This window comes from Myotis daubentonii, chromosome 15, assembly GCF_963259705.1.
Source record: "Myotis daubentonii chromosome 15, mMyoDau2.1, whole genome shotgun sequence".
NCBI lineage: Eukaryota > Metazoa > Chordata > Mammalia > Chiroptera > Vespertilionidae > Myotis > Myotis daubentonii.
The window spans coordinates 24970485-24993708 of record NC_081854.1 but is presented as its reverse complement, the minus strand read 5'-3'; the positions used below and the strand labels follow the sequence as shown (position 1 = coordinate 24993708).

Here is a 23224-nt window from a genome sequence, read left to right as displayed (position 1 = left end):
AGGGGTTTTCTATTTAACCAAGGTACAATGCATAGACACATCTTCAAAGCCAACTACCACTTTAATAAAGGAGGTTCTACATACAGAATAAAATACTGAGGACTGAAAGAAAATGTGTAGAAATGTTCTAGAGACTAAAAACAACAACAACAACAACAAACAAACAAACAAACAAACAAGGAATGTTAGAACTTGTCTGGGGATTTCCTAAGCCAGATTTTTAAAACATATATTTTAACCAAAATATATTGATAATTAAATTATAACCAAGACAGCGACTGCAACCCCATTACATCCCATTATATTTCTGAATTTGGCTTCAGTCTTGGTTTGGTTCTTGTACCTCTTGGTTCTTGTACCTCTGATAAGATGATAGAATTACAAAGTTGTTTTCATGGGATACGTCCTTCTAGCTAAATGCATGAAATCTGTTCCTAATGAAAATTGTCTGGAGCTATAGATTGAGAGCTATAACCCAATCCATGATACTCAACTTCTAGTCTTCTGGTTAAGGGGGGCCCAGATTCCCAAAGTATTCTAGAAATTAAGCCTAAGACCACTGTTTCTCAACCTGCGTAGTCCCTTTCTTTCTTCCCCAACCCACCCCTAAAGAGACATTTGGCAAGGGAGGTGGTGCTATTGGAATCTCTTGGGTAGAAGTACAGAAAAGCCCTCCCCACTACAACAAAATTATCTCACCCAGAATGTCAATAGTGCTAAAGTTGAGAAGTGAGCCTATAGTTAGTTATTTGACAGCAATCATAAAGTGCATAAGGGGCATAGAGCTTTTGGTCACAAACCTTGTCTACAAGGTAAGAGATGTGGTTTGTTTTTCTAAGTATTGAAATCTAAAAGGAAGCAGAGTGGTAACCATTATTCATGATTGAACATGAAGAACAGCCAGTTGTCACCCATTTCCAGTGAATCTCCAATAAGGGGAGGATGCCTTAAATAGTTGTAAATGGACAATATGCATGTTAGCTCAGAAATCAATCGATGAACTTTCTTACTACCATCAACTGAAGTCCCCAGTCTCAAACTAAAGAGCTTTCTGTCTATCTCCCTCTGTGGTATCTCACCATCCAGGCCTATTCTGTACTTACATTCCTGCATAGTTTGAATTTATGTGTTTGTTTATGAATCACTTAGTCTGGAATAGTATTCAGGCTGAGAAAGCAGTTGTATCAAAGGAAAAATAGCTGGGTCCTTATAGGAGTAGAGGCATCAAGTAAGATTATTTTCTTTTTTTTCTAATAGCATACTTCCATTAGAGGAGAAATATAAGCAAGAAAGGAGCTGGTTTCCTGAACACAAAAATGGGAAAACCTCTCATAAGGAGAGTTGGATTCATCTTCTAGGCTCATGAGAGAATATGAATCTATTCTGTACTTATAAGAAGCATAAACTGCCAAAACTGGTTTGGCTCAGTGGATGGAGCGTCGGCCTGCGGACTGAAGGGTCCCAGGTTCGATTCCGGTCAAGGACACGTGCCTGGGTTGCGGGCACATCCCCAGTGGGAGATGTGCAGGAGGTGGCTGATTGATGTTTCTCTCCCATCGATGTTTCTAGCTCTCTATCTCTCTCCCTTCCTCTCTGTAAAAAATCAATAAAATATATTTTTATTTTTATTTTATTTTTTTTAAAATATATTTTATTGATTTTTCACAGAGAGGAAGGGAGAGAGATAGAGAGTTAGAAACATCGATGAGAGAGAAACATCAATCAGCTGCCTCCTGCACATCCCCCACCGGGAATGTGCCCGCAACCCAGATACATGCCCTTGACCGGAATCGAACCCGGGACCTCTCAGTCCGCAGGCCGACGCTCTATCCACTGAGCCAAACCGGTTCCGGCAATAAAATATATTTTTAAAAAAAGAAGCATAAACTAAAAATTCTGCCTATAAACAATAAAGAATTTTTTAAAATGCTGCCTATAGCCCAGGTTTCTCTAGAATGCCAGAAAGCTCACCTTCCCTACATTTTAATTATGCTTTGGCAACCTCCTTTTTGGCCCCCTTGCCAGCCCATAGGCTAAAGAAAGAATGCAGTACAGCATTTTTTTTTTTGAAAATGAAAATTTTCCATTCGTTTATGTATTTAAGAAAGGAAATATAGGCTACAATAGAATCCAGAACCCAAAAAACCCAAGCAAGAGATGAGTTATTTCCAGAGACTATGAACAATGATTTTTAACTCATAACTTTTTCTTATATTTGAAAGAGTGAGACCATTTCCCTCTCAAGGGAAAATGTATGTAGTTAGGATTAGGATTAGAGCCACATCCAATACAAAAGAATATTATGCATCATGAATTTATTAAGGGTCTGCAATAAATTAAATGTTCATGATTTAATTTTAAGTATGTTGTTAATACTGTTATGCCCAGATTTCAGGATCCCCAAAAGACCACCAGGGAGCCAGCTGAGTCCAATGCAAAAGCAAAAAGAGTCTTTATTTGAGCTAGCTCAAGCTCTCCGTCCACCACACTCGCCGACGCAGAGGCAGGGGGCAGAGAGAGAGAGCCCTGTGGGAAGAGGGGTTTTATAGGGGGGTTGGAGTAAGGGGAGGAGAGAGGACTGTGGGCCCTGCCGATTGGCCAGGTGCAAGTTGGGGTCTTGTTACACAGGATGTGGTTGTGTCTATGGCGCGCACTTCCCTTGATTGTCATTGGTTAGTTTAAAGAAATCCTAGGTGTGGGTAGCAGAGGCTTGGGCTTCCGGGAAGAAGCTCCTTGCTGAGCACATGGCTAATGGCTGCTGCCCAAAAATAGAGGATCCGGCGTAAGATGGAGGGCGTAGCCCTCGCCCTTTCAAATACATACAATTTGAATAGATTTTGTAATATATATGAAACATATTCATTATTGTTTTCCTTTATTGTGGATATCTAGAAAGTAAATTTGTCCCTGAGAACATACTTAATGTCATACTAGTTTAGGTAATTTTCACAATCTAATTTAATATGGAAATAATATGTAATTATATATTACTCATCTCTAGACCAGTCTATATTTGGTATATTTTGTCTAGATTAATAGTTTACATATGGAGCGTCCCAAATTAACTACTTCCCTGATCAAGTACTATAAACAATGCTATGAACAAGTATTCACACATATTTTTATGCATTTGTCCCACTATTTCCTTAAAATCACTTCTAAAAGTTGATGCATATTACTAAATAACCCTCATGAGCTTGACTAGTTTCTAGTTTCATGTGTTAAAATACTAAACAGCCAAAACCGGTTTGGCTCAGTGGATAGAGCGTCGGCCTGCGGACTGAAAGGTCCCAGGTTCGATTCCGGTCAAGGGCATGTACCTGGGTTGCGGGCACATCCCCAGTGGGAGATGTGCAGGAGGCAGCTGATCGATGTTTCTCTCTCATCGATGTTTCTAACTCTCTATCTCTCTCCCTTCCTCTCTGTAAAAAATCAATAAAATATATTTAAAAAAAAAAATAAAATAAAATAAAATACTAAACAAATGGAGACCAACTTTGAAAATTCCCTGAGCAGACAAAACCAGTTTAATCATACAAACAAAGTCTGCTTTAGCTTATTTTACAAGACTAACTGGATGTAGGTCATTTTTTGTTTAAGCCTCTGAAAATCATTAATAAAACGAACTATTTCCCAATTGTCCCAGCATCAAGAAGGGTTCAGGAATCTGGAAAAGGGGCTGTGCATAGATTTAATAGGAATCCAGAGACTAATAAAGAATCCAGAGAGGAAATATAATTTTGATAGGCATTTGGGGGGTCAGAGGAGCTTAGCTAAAGGAGCTAAGTTCTAAGGTCTTAAGTCCAAGGTCTTAGGTTCTCCTAGTCCCCAGAACCCCATGCTTTTTATTAACACAACTTGTCCTGAGGCGAGGCAGAGATATATACACTTCAAAAGATCAGGGTTTAGTACAGAGTCCATTGTCAGAATGGGGGAATTAGCCTACGGCTGTTCAGGTGTTTGGCCAGTAGAAGGCAATAACATGTAGATTAAGATGCCTTTTAGCTGTCTGGCAGCAAGCAAGAATCCCTTTACAGGTTTGGGGAAATGCCTTCAGCCATTCCCAAATGGTGACTACATGTGTGACTCAACACTGTTGAGTCCCCAAGTCTCATCAACCTTTTGATGAAACTCTTGAAATTATGACATGATGGAATTGGTCTCCGGCACCAAAGTTGATATGAGGTAACCAATGAAAATTCTAAAACAGATGTATCTCATTTTATTGTGCTTCACAGATCTGCATTTTGTTTCAACACATTTGAAGTTTTTGGCAACCCTGTGTCAAGCAAATTGAAAACTGTCTGGAAAGTGTTCACCATTCTAGATTCCATTAAGAACATTCTTGATTAGTGGAAAGAGGTCAAAATATCAGTATAAACAGGAGTTTGGAAGACATTGATTCCAACCCTCATGGATAACTTTGAGGGGTTTAAGATTTCAGTGGCGGAAGTAAGTGCAGATGTGGTGTAAATAACAAGAGAACTAGAACTAGGCACAGGCTCAGAATGGATGAGGAGGTGACACTCCTTTCAAGGGGCACCTATAACCTTGTTGATGCAGATCATAGGGACAGCCTGACTGGAAGTCTGGAGGCTAGAAATTAGAAAGAGTTAGGAGGATCATGCTTCCTCTGAAACTGGCTGAGATGTCTTATATAACTATAGCAGATGTCCGCAGGTTGTCCCCACGACTTCTGCTTAAACCAGGTTCTGACTGCAGTAATGAGCACCATTATAAGTTTTTCCTCTCAGAGGCTTTCATGGGTCATAAATTTGAGGATGTGGAGTTGCAGGGCAAGGAGCCTGAGCTGATGACCCCACCAGACACTGGTGCGGGGCTAATGGGTGTGCACTGTAGCCAGAGAGACCATCCACTTAAAAGGTAAGAATCCAAGTCGCCACCGCCCACACAAGTTTCTGAGTTCCTGCAAAGGCATTATATCCAAACAGGGGTGGGCAGGCTGCTGTGCACCAGCTCGCTGTGGCATGTGCTGCATAGAGAACGAGCAATGTGGAACCAGCTACACTGGAGCATGGCATGTGGGAAGCCATAGAGGCAGACCCATCTCCCTATCATCCATGGAACAGCAACTGGGTGGGTGTACTTCACATTCCACCTGCTCTCTCTGGGGCCCAGCCTGGGCCTCCTGCAAATAAATCTGAGTTCCCTTAGCTCTGTGTTGGAAGATGTGGACTTGAACATGGGCTAAGATGGTCTCAGCCCTCCAAGCGTGCACAGGGTCTTCAGAAATGGTTATTAAACTACAGTGGGGCCTTGACTTACGAATTTAATTTGTTCCAAGACCGAGCTCATTATGGAGCTCGTTAAGGAGCTCATTAACTCAAATTACTCTATCAACTCAATGCAAAAAATCAGCCCGAGAGACAGCTGGTATCTCAAAAAACTCGTTAGTCGGGACACTCGTAAGTCAAGGCCCCACTGTATTTTCCAAAGGTGGGGGAAAAAAGAACTAGGGTTAGAAGTGACGCCTGAAGATGTAAATGAATTGCTACAATCACATGATTAAACTTTAATGAATGAGGAATTGCTTCTTATGAATGAACAAAGAGATAAAATATACTGCTGGTGAAGATTTTTAAAATGACAACAAAGGATTTAGAATATCACATTAACTTGTTGATAAAGCAGCACCAGGGTTTAAAAGGATTGACTCAAACTTTGAAAGAAGTTCTACTGTGAGTACAATGCTGTCAAATAGCATTGCATGCTGCAGAGAAATTATTCTAGAAAGTCGAAGTCAACCAATAAGGCAAAGTTCATTGATGTCTTATTTTAAGATATTGCCACAGCCACTGAGACCTTCTGCAACCACCACCCTGATCATTCAGCAGCCATCAACATCAAGGCAGGACCCTCCACCAGCAAACAGATTATGTCACTGAAGGCTAAGATGATGGTTAACATTTTTTAGCAATAAAGTATTGTTGACATAAGAATATACAAACCTGTAGAAGATTTTTATAAGAGTTTATTTGAGGCAAACAGAGGACAGACCTGGAAGCAAGTTCTCAACAGACTGAGAAAATAAAAATGCTTCCAAGAATGGGAATTTGTAGTTTCTTTTATGCACTTGGAATTAAGGAAAGGACATTAAAAAAAAAGATTACTTGAATGTGGGAGAAAGTTAGGCAAGAAAATAGCTATGACTGGATTACAGGATAGTTAACAAGATTATGTGCTCTCTTAAGGGTGGTTATGTTATCAGATAATTGCATGGATTACCTTTCTTTGTTGCTAGTGGGAGTGGGATTCTGGGACCCTGCTGGAATAGCATTTCTGGAGGCCTCCCACAGATGTGATAGGAAGTTTTATTTGCATGGAATTACATCCCTCAGGTTGCAAAGTCCCATTTCCCTTAAACCAGTCCTGAAATAGGTGTACCAGGTTGTGCCAGGAATATCTGCAGGTTTGGGTCATGCCCTCAAGTCCTTGAGATCCCCAAAGATATCTTGATGTTAATTTATTGTCATCTTTCAGGAAAACAACCTTTGGTCCTTCCCAGGAAAGATTGCCATGAACCACATGATCAGGCCATTTCTGCAAGTGGTTTTGATCAGTTTGGATCAGTTTTGAGAGTCAATCTCAATCCCTTAAGGCTTTCTGGTGACATCAGAATCCAGGCATGTCTCTGTGAGACACAGCATTCTAGTCAAAGTCTTAGTCAGTAAGATCACATAATTTGGAACTGGTCTTATTGGACTTATGCAAAGAAATGTATTGCCATGACTTATTAAGAATTGCTAAACTCTGGAGGGATAAGATAGGGAGAAAAAGTTAAAAGTGAGCAACTAGCATATCCTAGATTGGTAAACACATTCCATAAATTTTAGAAACAAGGCTTCTTCATTGGCAAGCACACTGATACTTTAAGAGACACACTTTCATGGAGACAGGCATGTAGTAAAATTCACTGATTTCGAAAACAATTAAACTAATTGGGTCTGAAACAGGTGGTGGCAACAGTCAGAGAAAACGCAGCAAATTTCCCACACAGGAATCAGAATATGGAAGAGAGAGAAAGATGAATTATAGAATTTCCAAAATAGAGAAGCTAAATTCCATTTCTCATCAAGCTTCCCAAAGTCTTGGTCAGCCTCTACCTCTTCTGCTGTTTCATTCTTCAAGTGCTGGAGACTGCAAGAGGATGTTTTCCATGCATTCCACAAGTCCATTCTGGTCAAATCTGTTGCCATTCTGTTACTGGAGAACTGTGTGGATTGCCTTTCTTTGTTGCTAGTGGGAGTGGGGTTCTTGGGGTGCAGCTGGAATAAGCATTTCTGGAGGCCTCCACGTTTGGATGAGATGTGGCAGAAAGCTTTATTTGCATGGAATTACATCCCTCGGGTTGCGTGGAGTTACATTTCCCTTACACCAGTCCTGAAATAGGTGCAGCTGGGGATCCAGCAGAGCTAAAAGCAAAGCCAGTGTCCAGAGTTTCCACTCCAGAGTTCCACTGTGTGCTGGAGTCCCACACAGCATCAGTCTAATTCCAGTCCATCAGTCAATTGTGTGTGTAGTCCACATGGTCATGAGCCATGTGGGCAAATGCAGAGGAGCAAGCCCCCTGCAACAAGAGAGCCAGGAGCCCAGCACACAAGAGAGGGAACTCCTTTGTCCAGGAAATTATGTATCTCAGATTTTCTGCCCTTGCAGTGGCCATGCCCATTCGGGCCAATGACTTGCTCCCAGGTGCAACTGACAGGTAGTTATCTTCCCTAAGTAACCCAGATCTTACTGGGCATGAGTCAGTTTGGCCCTCCCTTTGTTTTTCCCTGTTAATTAATAACCAGGTTAATTACATTGATATCAGTTACATTTCTGAAAAGTGCACAGAAACAATGGACAGGGCTTGCTTAAGGCAAAGATAAACCTTTTGCTAAAAAAGTTATATGCTTGTGGTATGACTACCCACTATGACCTGCAAATTAGGAATTTATGATGGGATCACCCTGTGAGGTTATTCTCTGTCACTGGACTTGTCGGATTTACTATAGAGCCTCATTTTTATCCACAGTATCTTTAAGTAAGATATGCACATTGATTTTTTAGACATAATGTAATTATTGCACTCTTAAGAGACTACAGTATAGTGTAAACATAACTTTTACATGACCTGGGGGGAAAAAATTGTGTGACTCACTTTATTGCAGTGGTCTAGAACCAAACCTGCAATATTACTGTGCCTTATAACAAATCACTATGAAGAATAAACATTCACTGCTTTCTCACTATTTCAATTGCTTTATAACAATATACCATTGAGCCTCAATCTATGTTTTGGTTTGGGTGCTCCTGGTTTGCAAACTGTCTTTTAGGTATGTACACAACAAACTTTTACTAATTAATACTTCAGTGACTTCTGTTATTTTTGAACGTTTGACACATGCCTACCCTGGTGTTCTTCATTTTTTAAAAATTTCTCTGCCTGATTTAAAAGGATTTATTTTAACTGACACCTTTGAGATATTTCTTCTAATTTAAGTTTGTATGCTTATTAGCAATACATGTTTCTTTTATTAACAATCTATTCATATCCTTTGTACATTGCTATGTTCAACTGGTTTGTATCGCTTTCTTTCATTGCATTAAATAATATATGAATACATTGTTGTAAAGATACAAATACAGTTGCACTTTCCAATAGTCTTTGAAGTAACTAAGACAATGCCTTGACCTGGCAGTCCTGAAGAGCACTTCACACTCAGAAGCCTACCTGCTCATGGCAGTAATAATGATGGAGAGTGTGACATTGTGATTTATAATAAAAACTAGAGGCTTGATGCACAAAATTCATGCAAGGGGCTTGGCCCTCGCAGCCCTGGCTTCGTCCGGAAGGTTGTCCAGATGGTCATTCTACTGTTTGGTCTAATTAGCATATTAGCTCTTTACTAGAGGCCCGGTGCACAAAAATTTGTGCACTTGAGGGGGTCCCTCAGCCCGGCCTATGCCCTCTTGCAGTCTGGGACCCCTTGGAGGATGTCCACCCGCTGGCTTAGGCCCGCCCCCTGGGGGGATCGGGCCCAAACTGGCAGTCAGACATCCCTCTGGCAGCCCGGCAGCCCTTGGGGGATGTCCACTTGCCAGCGGGGAGCAGGCCTAAGCTGCTGTCAGACATCCTTAGCGCTGCTGAGGCGGCGGGAGAAGCTCCCACCACCACCGCTGTACTGGCAGCAGTCAGCCTGGCTTGTGGCTGAGCAGAGCTCCCCCTGTGGAAGTGCACTGACCACCAGGGGGCAGCTCCTGCATTGAGCATCTGTCCCCTGGTGGTCAGTGTGTGTCATAGTGACCAGTCATTCCCAGTTGTTCTGCTGTTAGGGTCAGTTTGCATATTACCCTTTTATTATATAGGACAGAGGCCTGGTGCATGGGTGGGGACTGGCTGGTTTGCCCTGAAGGGTGTCCCAGATCAGGGTGGGGGTCCCGCTGGGATGTCTGGCCAGCCTGGGTGAGGGGCTGATGGATGTTTTCAGGCTGGTCACACCCCTTTTAGGGTGGAGGGTCCCCACTGGAGTGCCTGGCCAGTATGGGTGAGGGGCTGAGGGCCGTTTTCAGGCTGGCCAACCCCCCAGCGACGAAAGCTCCCAGCCTTTTCTTTTTTTCTTTTATTCTGGGAGTTATTTACCTTCTATAATTGAAACTTTGTTGCTTTCAGTGGAGCTCTGAGCTGCATGCGGCAGGTGGGAGGGAAGCCTCCTGCTCTCTCCAGCTCTGTGGCCACGGCTGGCTGGAAGCAGGTATCTGGGGTTTATTTACCTTCTATAATTGAAACTTTGTTGCTTTGAGTGGAGCTCAGAGCCAGCTGCGGGAAAGCCAAGCCTCCTGCTCAATCCAACTCCATGGCTGCCGGCCGCCATCTTGGTTGGGTTAATTTGCATATAGTCACTCTGATTGGCTGGTGGGCATGGCTTAAGGCATAGCAAAGGTACAGACAATTTGCATGTTTGTCTTTTATTAGTGTAGATTATATAGCAGCAGTTCTCAACCTGTGGGTCATGACCATCGGAAAACACATATAGCATATCAGATATTTACATTACGATTCATAACAGTAGCAAAATTACAGTTATGAAGTAGCAACAAACATGAGGAACCACAACATGAGGAATTATATTAAAGGGTCACGGCATTAGGAAGGTTGAGAACCACTGTTAAATAGGATTATATTTGGTCTTCCCTACTCTTTCTGACACAGAGTTTTCTAAAACCCTTGGAATTTCCTGTGATGAGAGGGATCATGGTTTCTCGTGCTATCTGAATGAGATGACTATTGGAACATGTAAGGATGGGGGCTGGTTGCCAGGAAAATCAACCATGTGATTAGAAGGTTGGCTCTTTTAGTCCCACCTGACTGACCTTCAGGGAGGGGAGAAGAGCAGGAGGTTGGTTCAATCACTAATGACCAATGATTTGGTCAATCATTCCTATGAAATGAAACCTTCATAAAAATCCAAAAGGACAAGGGCCCAAGAGCTTCTGGGCTGGTGAACATGTGCAGATGGAGAGAGAGTGGCACACTTGGAGAGGGCATGGAGCTTTCCCCAGGCCTTTCCCTATGCATCTCTTCCATGTGGCTCTTTCTAAGTTATATCCTTTTATAACAAACCAGTAATCCAGAAAGTAAAATGTGTTAAATGACAAAAATTCAACTGAGTAAGCTTGGAAATCTAATTGGATTTATTCAATGCTTCATGATTCAGGGAGCATCAAATCTAGCAAATAGAAAAGAGTGCTGAAGACTGTAGAAAATGGAAGGTTTTAAAGCAGGGTGGGAGGTGGAACAAAGAAGTAATAAATGAGAAAAATAAATTATTTCAAGCAAGGTCACCTCCTTTTCAGGGACAAAAAGGGCTATTTAGGCAGAATAACTTACTGGTGCTGACCAGAAAATTCTAGATTTGACTTCCTGGGGAAGATTGAAACTGCTATTAAACAAAAATTTTAACTTCCAAAGCTGAAAGTCTTTTTAAAGAAAAGGGTTTATTAGGCCATTGCCAGTAAACAAACAATAAATAAATAAATAAATAAAGCTGATTTAGGGCATGGAGCATAAGCCATCAGCAGCATGGCTAAATAGAAAAGACAAATGTGTCCATCATCTCTGAGTTTTGCAAGTGGTTTTGTACATCATGTACAGGGGAGAAAGATGTAAGCTATTCTGAAAAATTTACATTAGCTACAGACAAAGAGGATGGGAGAAGGCTAGGAACGGCTTGTTCTAGGATAGGTCCAACAGAGTCCACAAAACTCATCCATAATAATAAAAGAGTAATATGCTAATTAGACCAGATATCCTTCCGGATGTCCTTCCTTCCAGACAAAGCCTCAGTTGGTGGGGGCTGCAGCAGAGGTAGCAGAGGCCCCCGGCCGTGACAGCGGCAGCGGGTGGGGGCTGGGGCCAAGGCCCTTGCATGAATTTTGTGCATCGGGCCTCTAGTCTATAATAATAAAAGTGTAATATGCAAATCGACTGAATGACAGAACAGCAGAACCACCATCTGGATGACCACACCCATTGCCCCTTGATCATGGCCATTGCGCCATGATCACCCTGCAGAGGGAGGCCCAGGCCACCAGCTGGCGGGGCAATCGATCAATCGGGGGCTGCACGATCGCCCCAAAGAGGGAGGCCCAGGCCACTGACCAGCAGGCTGTAGCAGGTGGCGGGCCTCCCTCTTTGGGGCAATTGATTGCATGGCTCCAAGTCTGTGAGAGGGCACAGGCTGGGCTGAGGGACCCACGCATCCCGAGTGCATGAATTTTATGCACTGGGCCTCTAATCTATAATAATAAAAGTGTAATATGCAAACAGACTGAATGACCAAACAGCAAAACAACCATCCGGACGACCTTCTGGATGACCACGCTATGACACCCACTGGTGCCAGGCCAGCCAAGGCGAGTGCTATGTGATTGGTCAGGGATCCAGCCATCACCCCATGACTGCCTTGCAGAGGGAGGCCCAGGCCACTGGCTGGTGGGGCAATCGATCAATCTGGGGGCTCCACGATTGCCCCAAAGAGGGAAGCCCAGGCCACTGACTGGTGGGCTGCGGCGGGTGGGTGGGGCCTCCCTCTGTGGGGTGCATGATTGCCCTGCAGAGGGAGTCCTAGACCACTGGCCAATGGGGTGATCAATCGAGGGTGGGGGCTCCATAATTGCCCCAAAGAGGGAGACCCAGGCTACCCCGCGGCGGTGATGTGGCAGGTGGGCAGGATCTACCTCTTAGGGGCAATTGATTGCGGGGCTCCCAGACTGTGAGAGGGCACAGGCAGTACTAAGGAACCCCCTGCCCCCACAGTGCACAAATTTCGTGCACTGGGCCTCTAGTGTGTAGATAAGAAGTCAGGGCTCCTAGAGTTCTGGGGTTCCACAGAACATGGCTAACTGATTCTCTCTCTCATTCTCCAGTCACTGTAATTTTAATGTAGAACATGGAGCTTGCAATCCGGATATATGCCCTGACCAGGAATAAAAACCATAGACCTTTTTTTTAGATCCTCACCCAAGGATATTTTTCCATTGATTTTTTTTTTTTTTAAGAGAGAAAGTGTAAAGGAGGGAGTGAGGGAGAAAGAGAGAGAGAAAGAAACATTGATGTTGCCTACCAAACACACCCTGACCCAGGCCAGGGATGGAGCCTGCAACCGAGGTACATGCTCTTTACCGGGAATGGTACAGGGACCCTTGGATCCACAGGCTGATACTCTAACTACTGAGCAAAATTGGTGAGGGCCAAAAACATCAACCTTTTGATACATGGGATGAGTCTCAACCAACTAAGCCAAATTGGCCAAGGTCCTGTTGTTTCTTTTTGTTGTTGCTGTTAATCCTCACATGAGGATACTTTTTCCATTGGGTTTTAGGGAGAGTGGGAGAGAAGATGGGAGGGGGGAAGAGGGAGCAGAAAGAAACATCAGTTCATTGATTGTTTGCTTCCCATACATGCCCCGACCGGACCAGAGATCAAATCCACAACCCAGGTACATGCCTTTAGCCAGGAATCAAACCAGTGACCCTCCAGTGCATGGCCCAATGCTCTAATCCTTTTTTTTTTTCTCTCTCTCCCTCCCTCACTCCCTCCCCCTCTTTCTCTCTTCCTTTCTCTTTCTCTCCTTTCCTCTCTTCCTTTCTTCCTTCCTCACTCTTGTTCCTCCAAAGCCCACAAGCCACCTTTTAAAAAACATGTTACTTTTATTGCCCCAACTGGTTTTGCTCAGTGGATAGAGCCCCGGCCTGCAGACTGAAGAGTCCTGGGTTTGATTCTGGTCAGGGGCACATGCCCGAGTTGCAGGCTGGATCCACAGTAGGGAGCATGCAGGAGGCAGCCTATCAGTGATTCTCTCTCATCATTGATGTTTCTATCTCTCTCCCTCTCCCTTCCTCTTTGAAATCAATAAAAAATATTATTTTTTTGATGTTAGAGAGGAAGGGAGAGGGACAGAGAACAAGCATCAATTGGTTGTCTCTTGTACACGCCCTGACCAGGGATCAAACCCACAACCTGGATATGTGCCCTGACCGGGAATTGAACCACAACCCTTCAGTGTGTGGGATGACACTCCAACCAATGGAGTCACCCTGGCCAGGGCTGTTGTTTCTTTTTAACAAATGTTTCTGTGAATTATGTGACCCGCTCTAGCAAATTAATCAAAACCAGAGAGGCATTTGTTGGAACCTCCAATCTACACTTGGTTGGTCAAAAGCACAGCAACTGGCATGTGAAGTGTGTGCGTTGGGTGGGGGCATTCTTATAGGACTGAGCCCTTAACCTGTGGGATTTGACACTATCTCCAGGTAGATAGTGTTAGAATTGAATTAAATTGTAGGATAACAAGCTAGAATTGCTTGTTGGTGTGTAGAAACCCTGCTCCCCAAAGAGTATGGGAATTGGGTGCAGAACCCTTTAATAAGTAAATATGAGGTTTAGTCCAGGCAATCTATATCTAAGGAATGACCAATGCAGCAGCACCCTCCCTCCCTGAACAGGGACCCAGCAACCACATAGACTTAAGCCAGCACTTCAGTAGTAATGCACTTGCGGATGCACACAAGCTACCAGCACTGCTTCCATAATTAGAATTCATTTGCCCAGCTATTGACCAGGTTTGGAAAAGCTATTTCCCAGGCACCTTGTTTCCACCAATGAGGGTGTCACTGTGAGTGTCAAGAATTTAGAAAGAAGCAGAAGAGCTGGTCATGAGCAGGCAAGTCAAACATGAAACTCTGAAAGAAATCAGATGGAGACTGACTTCAAAGAAAACTCAGTATTGCCTGATAAATTGTGTTATTTTATTGTACAATGGCTAGCCTTCATGCCATGAAAATATAGCCATTCTAAAAATGTCACTCTTACTAAACTCTAGGTGATAGTTGGCATGAGAGATGATAGAAATGACATTGAACTTAAAGGAAAACACCATACTGTACAACGTCCTCATCAAAACAAAATATAATACTAAGTGTATTTGAAGCAGAGTTCACAAAGCCATGTAAAATCAAACTAAATAGCTGGCATTCCATAAAAAAAGAGCTTTCCTTTTTTACTCCCTTTTCTCTTGTTTATGGATTTTTATTTACTTAATGGGTTATAATCAATTTCATAAATTATTGATGACAGAGGGAAAATAATTGTTCCAAGTAGTTTTTAAACACTCTAATTGTATAATTAGAAGGGATCTACTCTAAAATAGGGCCTGGCAAACTTTTTCTGTAAAGGACCAGATAATACATAGAGTCAAACCTCATAATTTGTGGATTTTCATATTTATAGACTTACCCACTTGCTAACATTTATTTGTAATCTCAAAGTCAATATTCACAGCACTTTTGTGGTCATTCATGGAATGATAAAAAAAATGAGTCCCCTGACTCACATTTCTCAGCTGAACTCAAGGCAACCCTCTGCCTTATTTAGGCTCTTATCCTATAAACAACTGTCTTTTTTCACAGTCTATTTAGTACCATGTTTTCTCACTTTTGTGCCTTTTATTGTGATCCTGCTGTTTAAAATGCCCCCAAGCATAGAGTTAAAGTGATGTCTAGTGCTCCTAAGCACAAGAAGGCTGTAATGTGCCTTACAGAGAAAATATGTTAGGTAAGCTTCATTCAGGCATGAGTTATAGTGCTGTTGGTCATGAGTTCAATGTTAAAGAAATAAAAAAATCTATGAGAAGAGTGTGTAAAAAGAAACACATAAAACAGGTTATGTATTGATGAAAATGTTGTGACTAGATGCTTGCAGGAAACTAACTCTGTTCCCCTAAGAGCAACGGCTCACTAATTCAGTGTTTACAACAACTTTATAAAATACTAGAATCCGTGTACTGGTGGGGTCCCTTGGCCTGGCCTGTGGGATCTGGCCAAAACCAGCTCCCCAACACCCCCTGAGGGGTCCCGGGTTGCGAGAGGGTGCAGGCCAGGCCGAGGGATCCCACTGGGTGCTGGGGAATGTGAGAGTGAACCAGGGATCTTTCTGTCAAAGAAAGGAGCTCACTGCCATCTTAGGTCCTGCCATTTTGATATGACCTTCAGATTCTTTCAGGGGGCTGCCATCTTAGGTTCTTCGATTTTGACATGACCTTCAGGCTCTCAGGGGGCCACCATCTTAGGCTTTGCCTTACCTTCCCCTTGCTCTGAATTAGCCAATCGCATAATAATGGGAATCTGAGCTCTGAACCCTGACCAATCAGGTCAGAGTTCAGAGTGAGGAGCAGGGCAGACCCCGAGTCAGGAAATAAAACCAGAACAGACTTCCCATTCAGTGTGCTTTTGCCCATGATTTGCAGGCAGGAGCACCCTTCTGCACAAAAGTAAATTTGCCTTGCCCATTCAGTTTGGAGTGTTTGTCTCATTCCTACGACATCATTGAGAGCATTTCTAACAGGAGGGACAATGGGAGGGCTCCAGGGCATGTCTGGCCTGCCTCACCCAGTCCTGATCTGCCCGAACCTACCTGTTGGAGCATCTGCCCCCTGGTGGGTCAGTGAACATCATAGTAACTGGCAGAGGGTAGAAGGTGGAAGGAATAATTAGCATATTAGGCTTATATATATATAGATTTTAAAAACCCCAAAACTTAGACTAGGGAGTCTTAAATCTTCCCAACAAAATCCCCATAATACTAAGAAAGAGGGAACACCCACTCATGGGAATCTGGGGCAGAAGAAAATCAACTGCTGCATAACAGGAATTACCTTTGAAAACTTATTTTTTAAGTTATGCTTATTCACATTCTTCCCCATAATGAATCTGTGATTAAATGTAAAACAAATACATAATTATCCAGAAATATCAGGTTTTTTCCCCTCCCCACTAAATCCATCAGTAAAGTTTATGCTTCTAGATGCAACATTCTTTTCTCTATTTGTGGAGAGTGAGGCTCTGGGTCACATCCATCACCCAGATAGCCATCCTGCCACAGTTCTGCAAGATTACAGCAGAAGCGCATATACTCACCACACAATCAGGTGGGCTGTTTCTCAGACTCACACCATGGTCTGCAGAGGAAAACAAATCTATCGAAACCACGCCACATGAATGTTCATAATCAATTACAGGTTCATCAAAACACAATCCCCTGTACTCAATCCCATTATCTCAGAGGCCCTCCTGCCCCCACCCCAGCATTCTGTTCTACACAGCCCCACACTCAGTCATAAAATCTTCACAAACCACATTCCCATCCCGCCATTGCAACCTCTCAAACACACACCAGCTACATCTGTGGAAAAAGTCGCACCCAGAATCACCGCAAAGACAGACACACAGCGCCGGCTTGGTCACTCACAGAACGCCCCCGCTGGCCCCACTACGCGCTACCCCCCTTTAAGGAGCCTGCGGCAACTTAGGAAAGATCCAGGACCCCCACCCTTGCTGGGGCGCGAGGGGATCTCGGCTCACTTAACCCAAGGGCGGGACTGAAGCTCCACCTTCTGGGGCTGGCCACGCCTGCGCATTTAGCGCTGAGCCGAAGATCCCAGCGACCCCTGCGTGCGGCCCCTTAGGCCTCGGGCTGCCCCGCGCTCGCTTCTCGTGGGCATCACTGTGAAAACGGTTCGGAGTCCAGGTGAGCAGTCCTGGCGGGAGCGTTAGCTCCGGCCATCCGTAGGGAAGGCGCTGCAGCCCGCGGGGATAGCAAAGGCGTGGCCTCACCGCAGAGCGTTGCGAGCTCCGCACGCCTGGCGGAGTGTGCGTGAGAACCGCGGTGGCGTAGCTGTGTGTGAGTGGGTGGCGGCGCGGGCCAGGTGTGGCACCAGGACGATGTGCAGTAGTGAGTCCGCAACTAGTGGGCGATGGTGTTGGTGTGACTGAATTGGGTGAAGGTTCTTGTGTGACGGAGATGGCCATGGACTGTGTGACTACGATCCTTAACGTCACAGCTGAATCTCTGCCCAGCTGCACCAGCCCAGCTGCAGAGAAATGGCCCCAGTCGTGGAAAGATTTCCAGCAAAAGACCCGATCTTGGGATAAGAATGTTGGAAGTGAACGTGTCACTCTGGCTGACCCTGGGCGTAATCCCACCGCACTTCATCCGTAGGAGCGCGCGTGCGCGCGGACACACACACACACACACACACACACACACACACACACACACACAGACAGCTCTGAGGGGTCCAACGGCAGGTTTCAGGACCACGGAGTTCCCTCCAGGACACTGCTCCGAAGTTTCCATCCCTGGCCTGGCCTTTCTCTAAGTGTCAACAGTACTCACCCTCTTACCTCACTCTGAATTTGTGTGGATGGTGAGGACCGGTGTGGTTGTGATTTGCCCTGATTTAGCCAGACTGGGCTGGGATCCAAGAAAAGCCTGTTTTAAGATTACCTACTTCCCCAGTCCTATCAATTCTAAGAAAAGGGCTCTGAGGATAAGGAGGAGGAATGAATTTCTATTGCCCATTTAAAATTCAAGGTCAAGGTTCCTGGGTATTTCCTCTTGTTCTGTGAACTGTATTTTTGTTAGGACATGGGAATATTTACTTCCTTCTTAAATGACATTTGATTGAATTGATACCTATGTTCCCTCCCTAGTGCCTACATGCACATACTCATTTGGCAGATAATTGCCATTAATTTTCTTTTTATAACTCTTTGTAAAACTCTTAGAACAGTGCCTGATACTTCATAAGTATGTAATAAACATTTGCTATTTGTTGTTATGTGATAATTTGGGGCAGTTCCCTGTCCACTCCAATAGATCAGGAAAAATTAAAATATCAAGCTAATTTTGTTGGGCACTTTCTAGTTTTAAAAAATGAGATGCTCAAATGGTCTAGAACAGGAATTCTTATCCAGAGATAATTTGATCAGTTTGGGGCTTTCAGGGAACCAGAAACCCCTCTAAATAGTATGTAAAAAATTGTATATATTTGTTAATGTGCCATTTTTCTGAGCGAAAGTTTATAATTTAATGAGATTATCAAAAATGACCCAGAAAGATTCAGATCCACTGGTCTAGAATCAGAGTAATGTTATATGAGAATGTTCTTTGAGATAATCTTATATAAATTAGTGCCTAACAATTGAAGATTATTAAATAAATCACACTCCATTCATTTCACAGGCCTATATACTCAACATATCTCCCCAACTCTGTTTTTTATTTTATTTTTATGGAAATAGTTTAATTTTTGTTTCTGATGATAAAATTAATGCAGGTTTAGTGTAGAAAGGAAAAAATATAGAGACCTAAAAACTTTTTTTTTAAATTTTTTTATTAATTTTAGAGAGGAAGGGAGAGGGAAAGAGAGAAACATCAATGATAAGAAAGAATCATTGCCAGGACCGGTTTGGCTCAGTGTATAGAGTGTCGGCCTGCGGACTGAGAGATCCCAGGTTCGATTCCGGTCAGGGGCATGTACCAGGGTTGCGGGCACATCCCCAGTAGATGTGCAGGAGGCAGCTGATTGATGTTTCTCTCTCATCGATGTTTCTAACTATCTCTCTCCCTTCCTCTCTGTAAAAAATCAATAAAATGTATTTAAAAAAAAAAAAAAAAGAAAGAAAGAATCATTGATTGGCTGCCTCCTACACAGCCCCTACTGGGGATTGAGCCTACAACCCCGGCATGTGCCCTTGACCAGAGTCGAACCTGGGACCCTTCTGTCTGGAGGCCGACACTCTATCCACCAAGCCAAAGCAAGTCATACCAGTCAGGGCAAGACCTAAGAACTTTTAAAGAACATTTAAATTGCCCATAGTCCCACCATCCAGAGTTAATGAATATTACTATCTTGATGTTTGTCTTTCCAAATATTTTTCTGTGTACCTGTTGACTTTGCAAAATAGAATCACAAAAATTGATTATTTAAGGAGATAAAGACTTTCCAACACTTTGAAAAAGGAACCCAGTGCAGTCATAAAATTTATTATATTTCTGTGCCTGTATAGAGTAAAAGGAAGTGCAGTGGTTCCCCTCTAATATGAAAAGTCTTTCAAGAATTTACACCTTATGACAACAAATTATCAAGATAACCTTTTAGAATTAGAGACTTTTTTTTAATGGTTCAAGGTTACGTCTAAGTACAGATTTACAATAACGGGAGAAAAAGTGATAGTAGTGATATATTCAGACATGTTATACAGAAGAACTTGGTCAAATATTTCTATGTTCAGTATGACACCTTATCAAATAAAATTTCTTGAGTTTTATAATGCCAAATGCTATCTCTTGGAGATGCTAGGGATGGAGAGCAAGAGGGGCTTTGCGCCGTTTCTTCATTTTTGTGCATTTTTTTGCTAATATTATTAATTAAGAAAAATTACATTCTCAAGCCTAGTTTTAAAATTTGTTGTAAAGAGCAATCTTGGAAAATCTCAAAAAGTTTACTATAAGACAAAAAGAGATGGGTATTCTAGTATTAAAGTTACTAAAGAAAATTAGTACAGATAACATAAACATTTTAAATTAAATATTTAAGATATTTTCTTTAATAGAATAAGGGGCATGTAATGTTTATTTTATTAAGTGCTTATAATAAGCTATTTTAAGTATATGTATTTATTTTTACTTTTAAAGACTTTTATTGATTGAGTTTAGAGAGAGAGAGAGATTGATTTGTTGTTTTACTTATTTATGCATTCATTTGGTTGATTCTTGTATGTGCTCTGACCAGGGATTGAACTCAAAAGCTTGGCATATCAGGACAATACTCTAACCAACTGAGCTACCCGGCAAGGGCTATATGTATTTTATATGTATTTTATATGTATTATATTAGCATTAATAACATCCCTGTAAGATGGATACTGTTATTATTCTCCCCATAGTTTAGACAGAAACAGGCATTGAAAATTAAGTAACATGTCCAAAGTGAGACAGGCTAGTAAGCCAGGACAAAGCTGAATAGGGAAACTGGGACATATAGTTAAACAACGGTTTGTAGCCATCTAGAACAGCGGTTCTCAACCTGTGGGTTGCGACCTCTTTGAGGGTCGAATGACCCTTTCACAGGGGTCACCTAAGACCATTGGAAAACACAAATATAATTACATATTGTTTTTGTGATTAATCACTATGCTTTAATTATGTTCAATTTGTAACAATGAAAATACATCCTGCATATCAGATATTTACATGACAATTCATAACAGTAGCAAAATTACAGTTATGAAGTATCAACGAAAATAATTTTATGGTTGGGGGTCACCACAACATGAGGAACTGTATTAAAGGGTCACGGCATTAGGAAGGTTCAGAACCACTGATCTTGAATATCTAGATGCCAGTTTGTGGCCTTCTAGTAAATCCTATCTTCCGTAAGCCAGGGACACTTGAGAATAAATGGTTTGCATTTCTTCCCAACCAGAGAGAGGGTAAATAGCTTAAATCACCGTCCTTGGGGAGACAGACAGCAGAAATCCAATTAGTGCCATTTGCCAACTATAGCCAAGAACAGATGAAGTTAGGAGAATAAACCTCATTTTGGTACATAAGCATAGAGTTGATGAATATTCTATTGAGATCCTCCCCTAAGACTTCCTCGACACAGCGAACCCTCAAAACCAAGGTCCCAGCTCCCTCCCAGGAGCACACCCCCTACCTCCCCCACCTTTTCCCCACAGCCATGCATTTCCTGCACTCAAAGAGACCCCAGGAGGATTGTAACCAGGAGAGCAATGGGTAGCAGCAATTCATCCTGGGTAACCCCGCTCCCCCCACCCTCCCCAACCTGTCCCCAAGATCCCCTTTCCTCTGACTTTTTGTTTTATTAATCCTCACCCGAGGACACTTTCCCATTGATTGTTAGAGAGAGTGGAAGGGAGGGGGAGAGACACACAGAGAGAGAACACATCCATGCAAAAGAGAAACATACATTGGTTGCCTCCTGCATGTATCCTGACCAGGGCTTAGGATCCAGTGTGCAACCCAGGTACATGCCCTTGACTGGAATCAAACCTGGACCCTTCAGCCCGTGGGCCGATGTTCTACCCACTAAGCCAAACCATCAAGGGCTTCTCTAACTTCTTAGTGAGCCAGAGCAGCCCAGCCTAGGCTCATGTCCTCAGCCATTCCTTGTTTCACCATCCCCAGCTCTAACATACATCCTCTAAAATTCACCTGGGCTTATGTTGTGAAATTTTTCCTGCACAAAGTCAAGAACCCACACACTACTGGCTGGCGTAGGCAGATCCTTTCAGGGCCAAGTCCCCTTTCCAGTAACAAATATCTCCAAGTTGATAATTGTCAGAGCTTAGATTCATGTCCTGGATTCTGATAACAAAGCCTGTGTTTTTCATATATGAGAGTCAGCCTCCTCCCAACACTGTGTATATTTTTAGTCTGCCTGTCATACTTGGCAATTTATTGTGGGTATTTTCCTTCATTAATTAATATGAACCGATATCATCATCATTAATATTTCACAATATGTCATCCTATAGAGGAACATTATTTAGGTTTGTTGCCTATATTAGGTATTCTGACTTTTGGTTATAAATTATTCTTTGATGAACTTCCTTACATATATCTCTTTGTATACTTTTACAAATATTTCCTAAGGATAAATTCCTAGAAATGGAATGTCTAGGTTGAATTATCAGACACGTGTAATGTACAATATGCCAGATCCTTTGTTAGTACTTGGGGAAAATACAGTGACTAAAGTGACATGGTTGCTATTCTTGTGTTGCTTACTATTTATGAAGGTGGATAAACCTCAATAGGAATAAGAATAAGATAAGTGTGATAAAGGTCATTGAAGAAGTCAGGGGAAAGGGGAGTTGACTCTAGCTGCAGCCCCTACCCTGGAGGTCTCCAGGCACTGATTTGCTCCTTCAGCTCAACTGTCTGGAACTACTTGGAGAACCAAGTGGCTCAGAAACAAACTCCTCCAGGTGCACTTGAAGGACAGAGGAACCAACAACATCCTGTACTGACTGACCATAGCATTTTGTCTTGGGGGCACTGTCTACAGCCTGTATTGCTTTGGGTGGTCGGGTGGGGAGGTGGGGTGGGGGGGAGGCGGGCAGTTAGGAGCAACCAGGCAGGTGAGCGATTAAGAAGTGAGACCATGAAGACTGTAGGACCTGAGGGACTTGAACAAGCATCAATGAGTGTGCTGAGTTCTTGGGGGGAAAAACAAACCAAAAAAAAAGCAAAACAAAAGTCAGATGGCATGGCTTGGAAGATTCTGAGGAGATATCATCTGATTTTAGCATGCACTGCAGATTGCGATCAAATAATATCAAAACCCTGTGGGGGTTGGGTGAAAAATTGAAGGGATTAAGAAGTAAAAATTGCTACAGCATAGGGAATCCTATATAATAAAGAGGTAATATGCAAATTAACGCTCATACCCTCACAAAGATGGCTGCCTATGACCAGGCTGGCAAGGGGTTAAGTGAGGGACAACCAAATGACTGAACAAGCAGGCTGTGTGGGGTGACCAGGCTGGCAAGGGGGGTAGTTTGGGGTGACCAGGCCAGCGGGGGGGGGCAGTTAGGGGCAACCAGGCCGGCAGGGGGGCAGAAAGAGGTGACCAGGCCAGCGGGGGCAGTTAGGAGCACCAGGCAGGCGGGGGGAGTGCAGTTGGGGGCGACCAGGCTGACATGGGGGGCAGTTGGGGGTGAACAGGCCAGCAGAGGGGGGCAATTGGGGGCAACCTGGCCAGCAGGGGGGGGGAGTTAGGGGCAATCAGGCCAGCAGGGGGGCAGTTAGGGGCTATCAGGCCAGCATGCAGAGGCAGTTAGGGGCAACCAG

General features: G+C 43.2%; 1 protein-coding gene and 1 long non-coding RNA gene across 8 annotated transcripts in view; one reads left to right on the top strand and one right to left on the bottom strand.

Moving 5' to 3' along the window:
* Window positions 1–23224, bottom strand: part of LOC132217033 (uncharacterized) — a 238102-nt gene that overhangs the window by 146881 nt on the left and 67997 nt on the right. The gene's annotated exons all lie outside the window — the stretch shown is intronic.
* Window positions 16955–23224, top strand: part of ZFP82 (ZFP82 zinc finger protein) — a 64453-nt gene continuing 58183 nt past the window's right edge. For 3 of the 7 annotated variants that reach the window (XM_059666916.1, XM_059666919.1, XM_059666915.1), the window contains exon 1: window positions 16955–17089. The gene's annotated coding sequence lies outside the window, so the exon portion shown is untranslated. The remainder of the gene's footprint in view (window positions 17090–23224) is intronic. The other 4 variants (XM_059666920.1, XM_059666921.1, XM_059666917.1 and 1 more) reach the window with 2 other exon arrangements.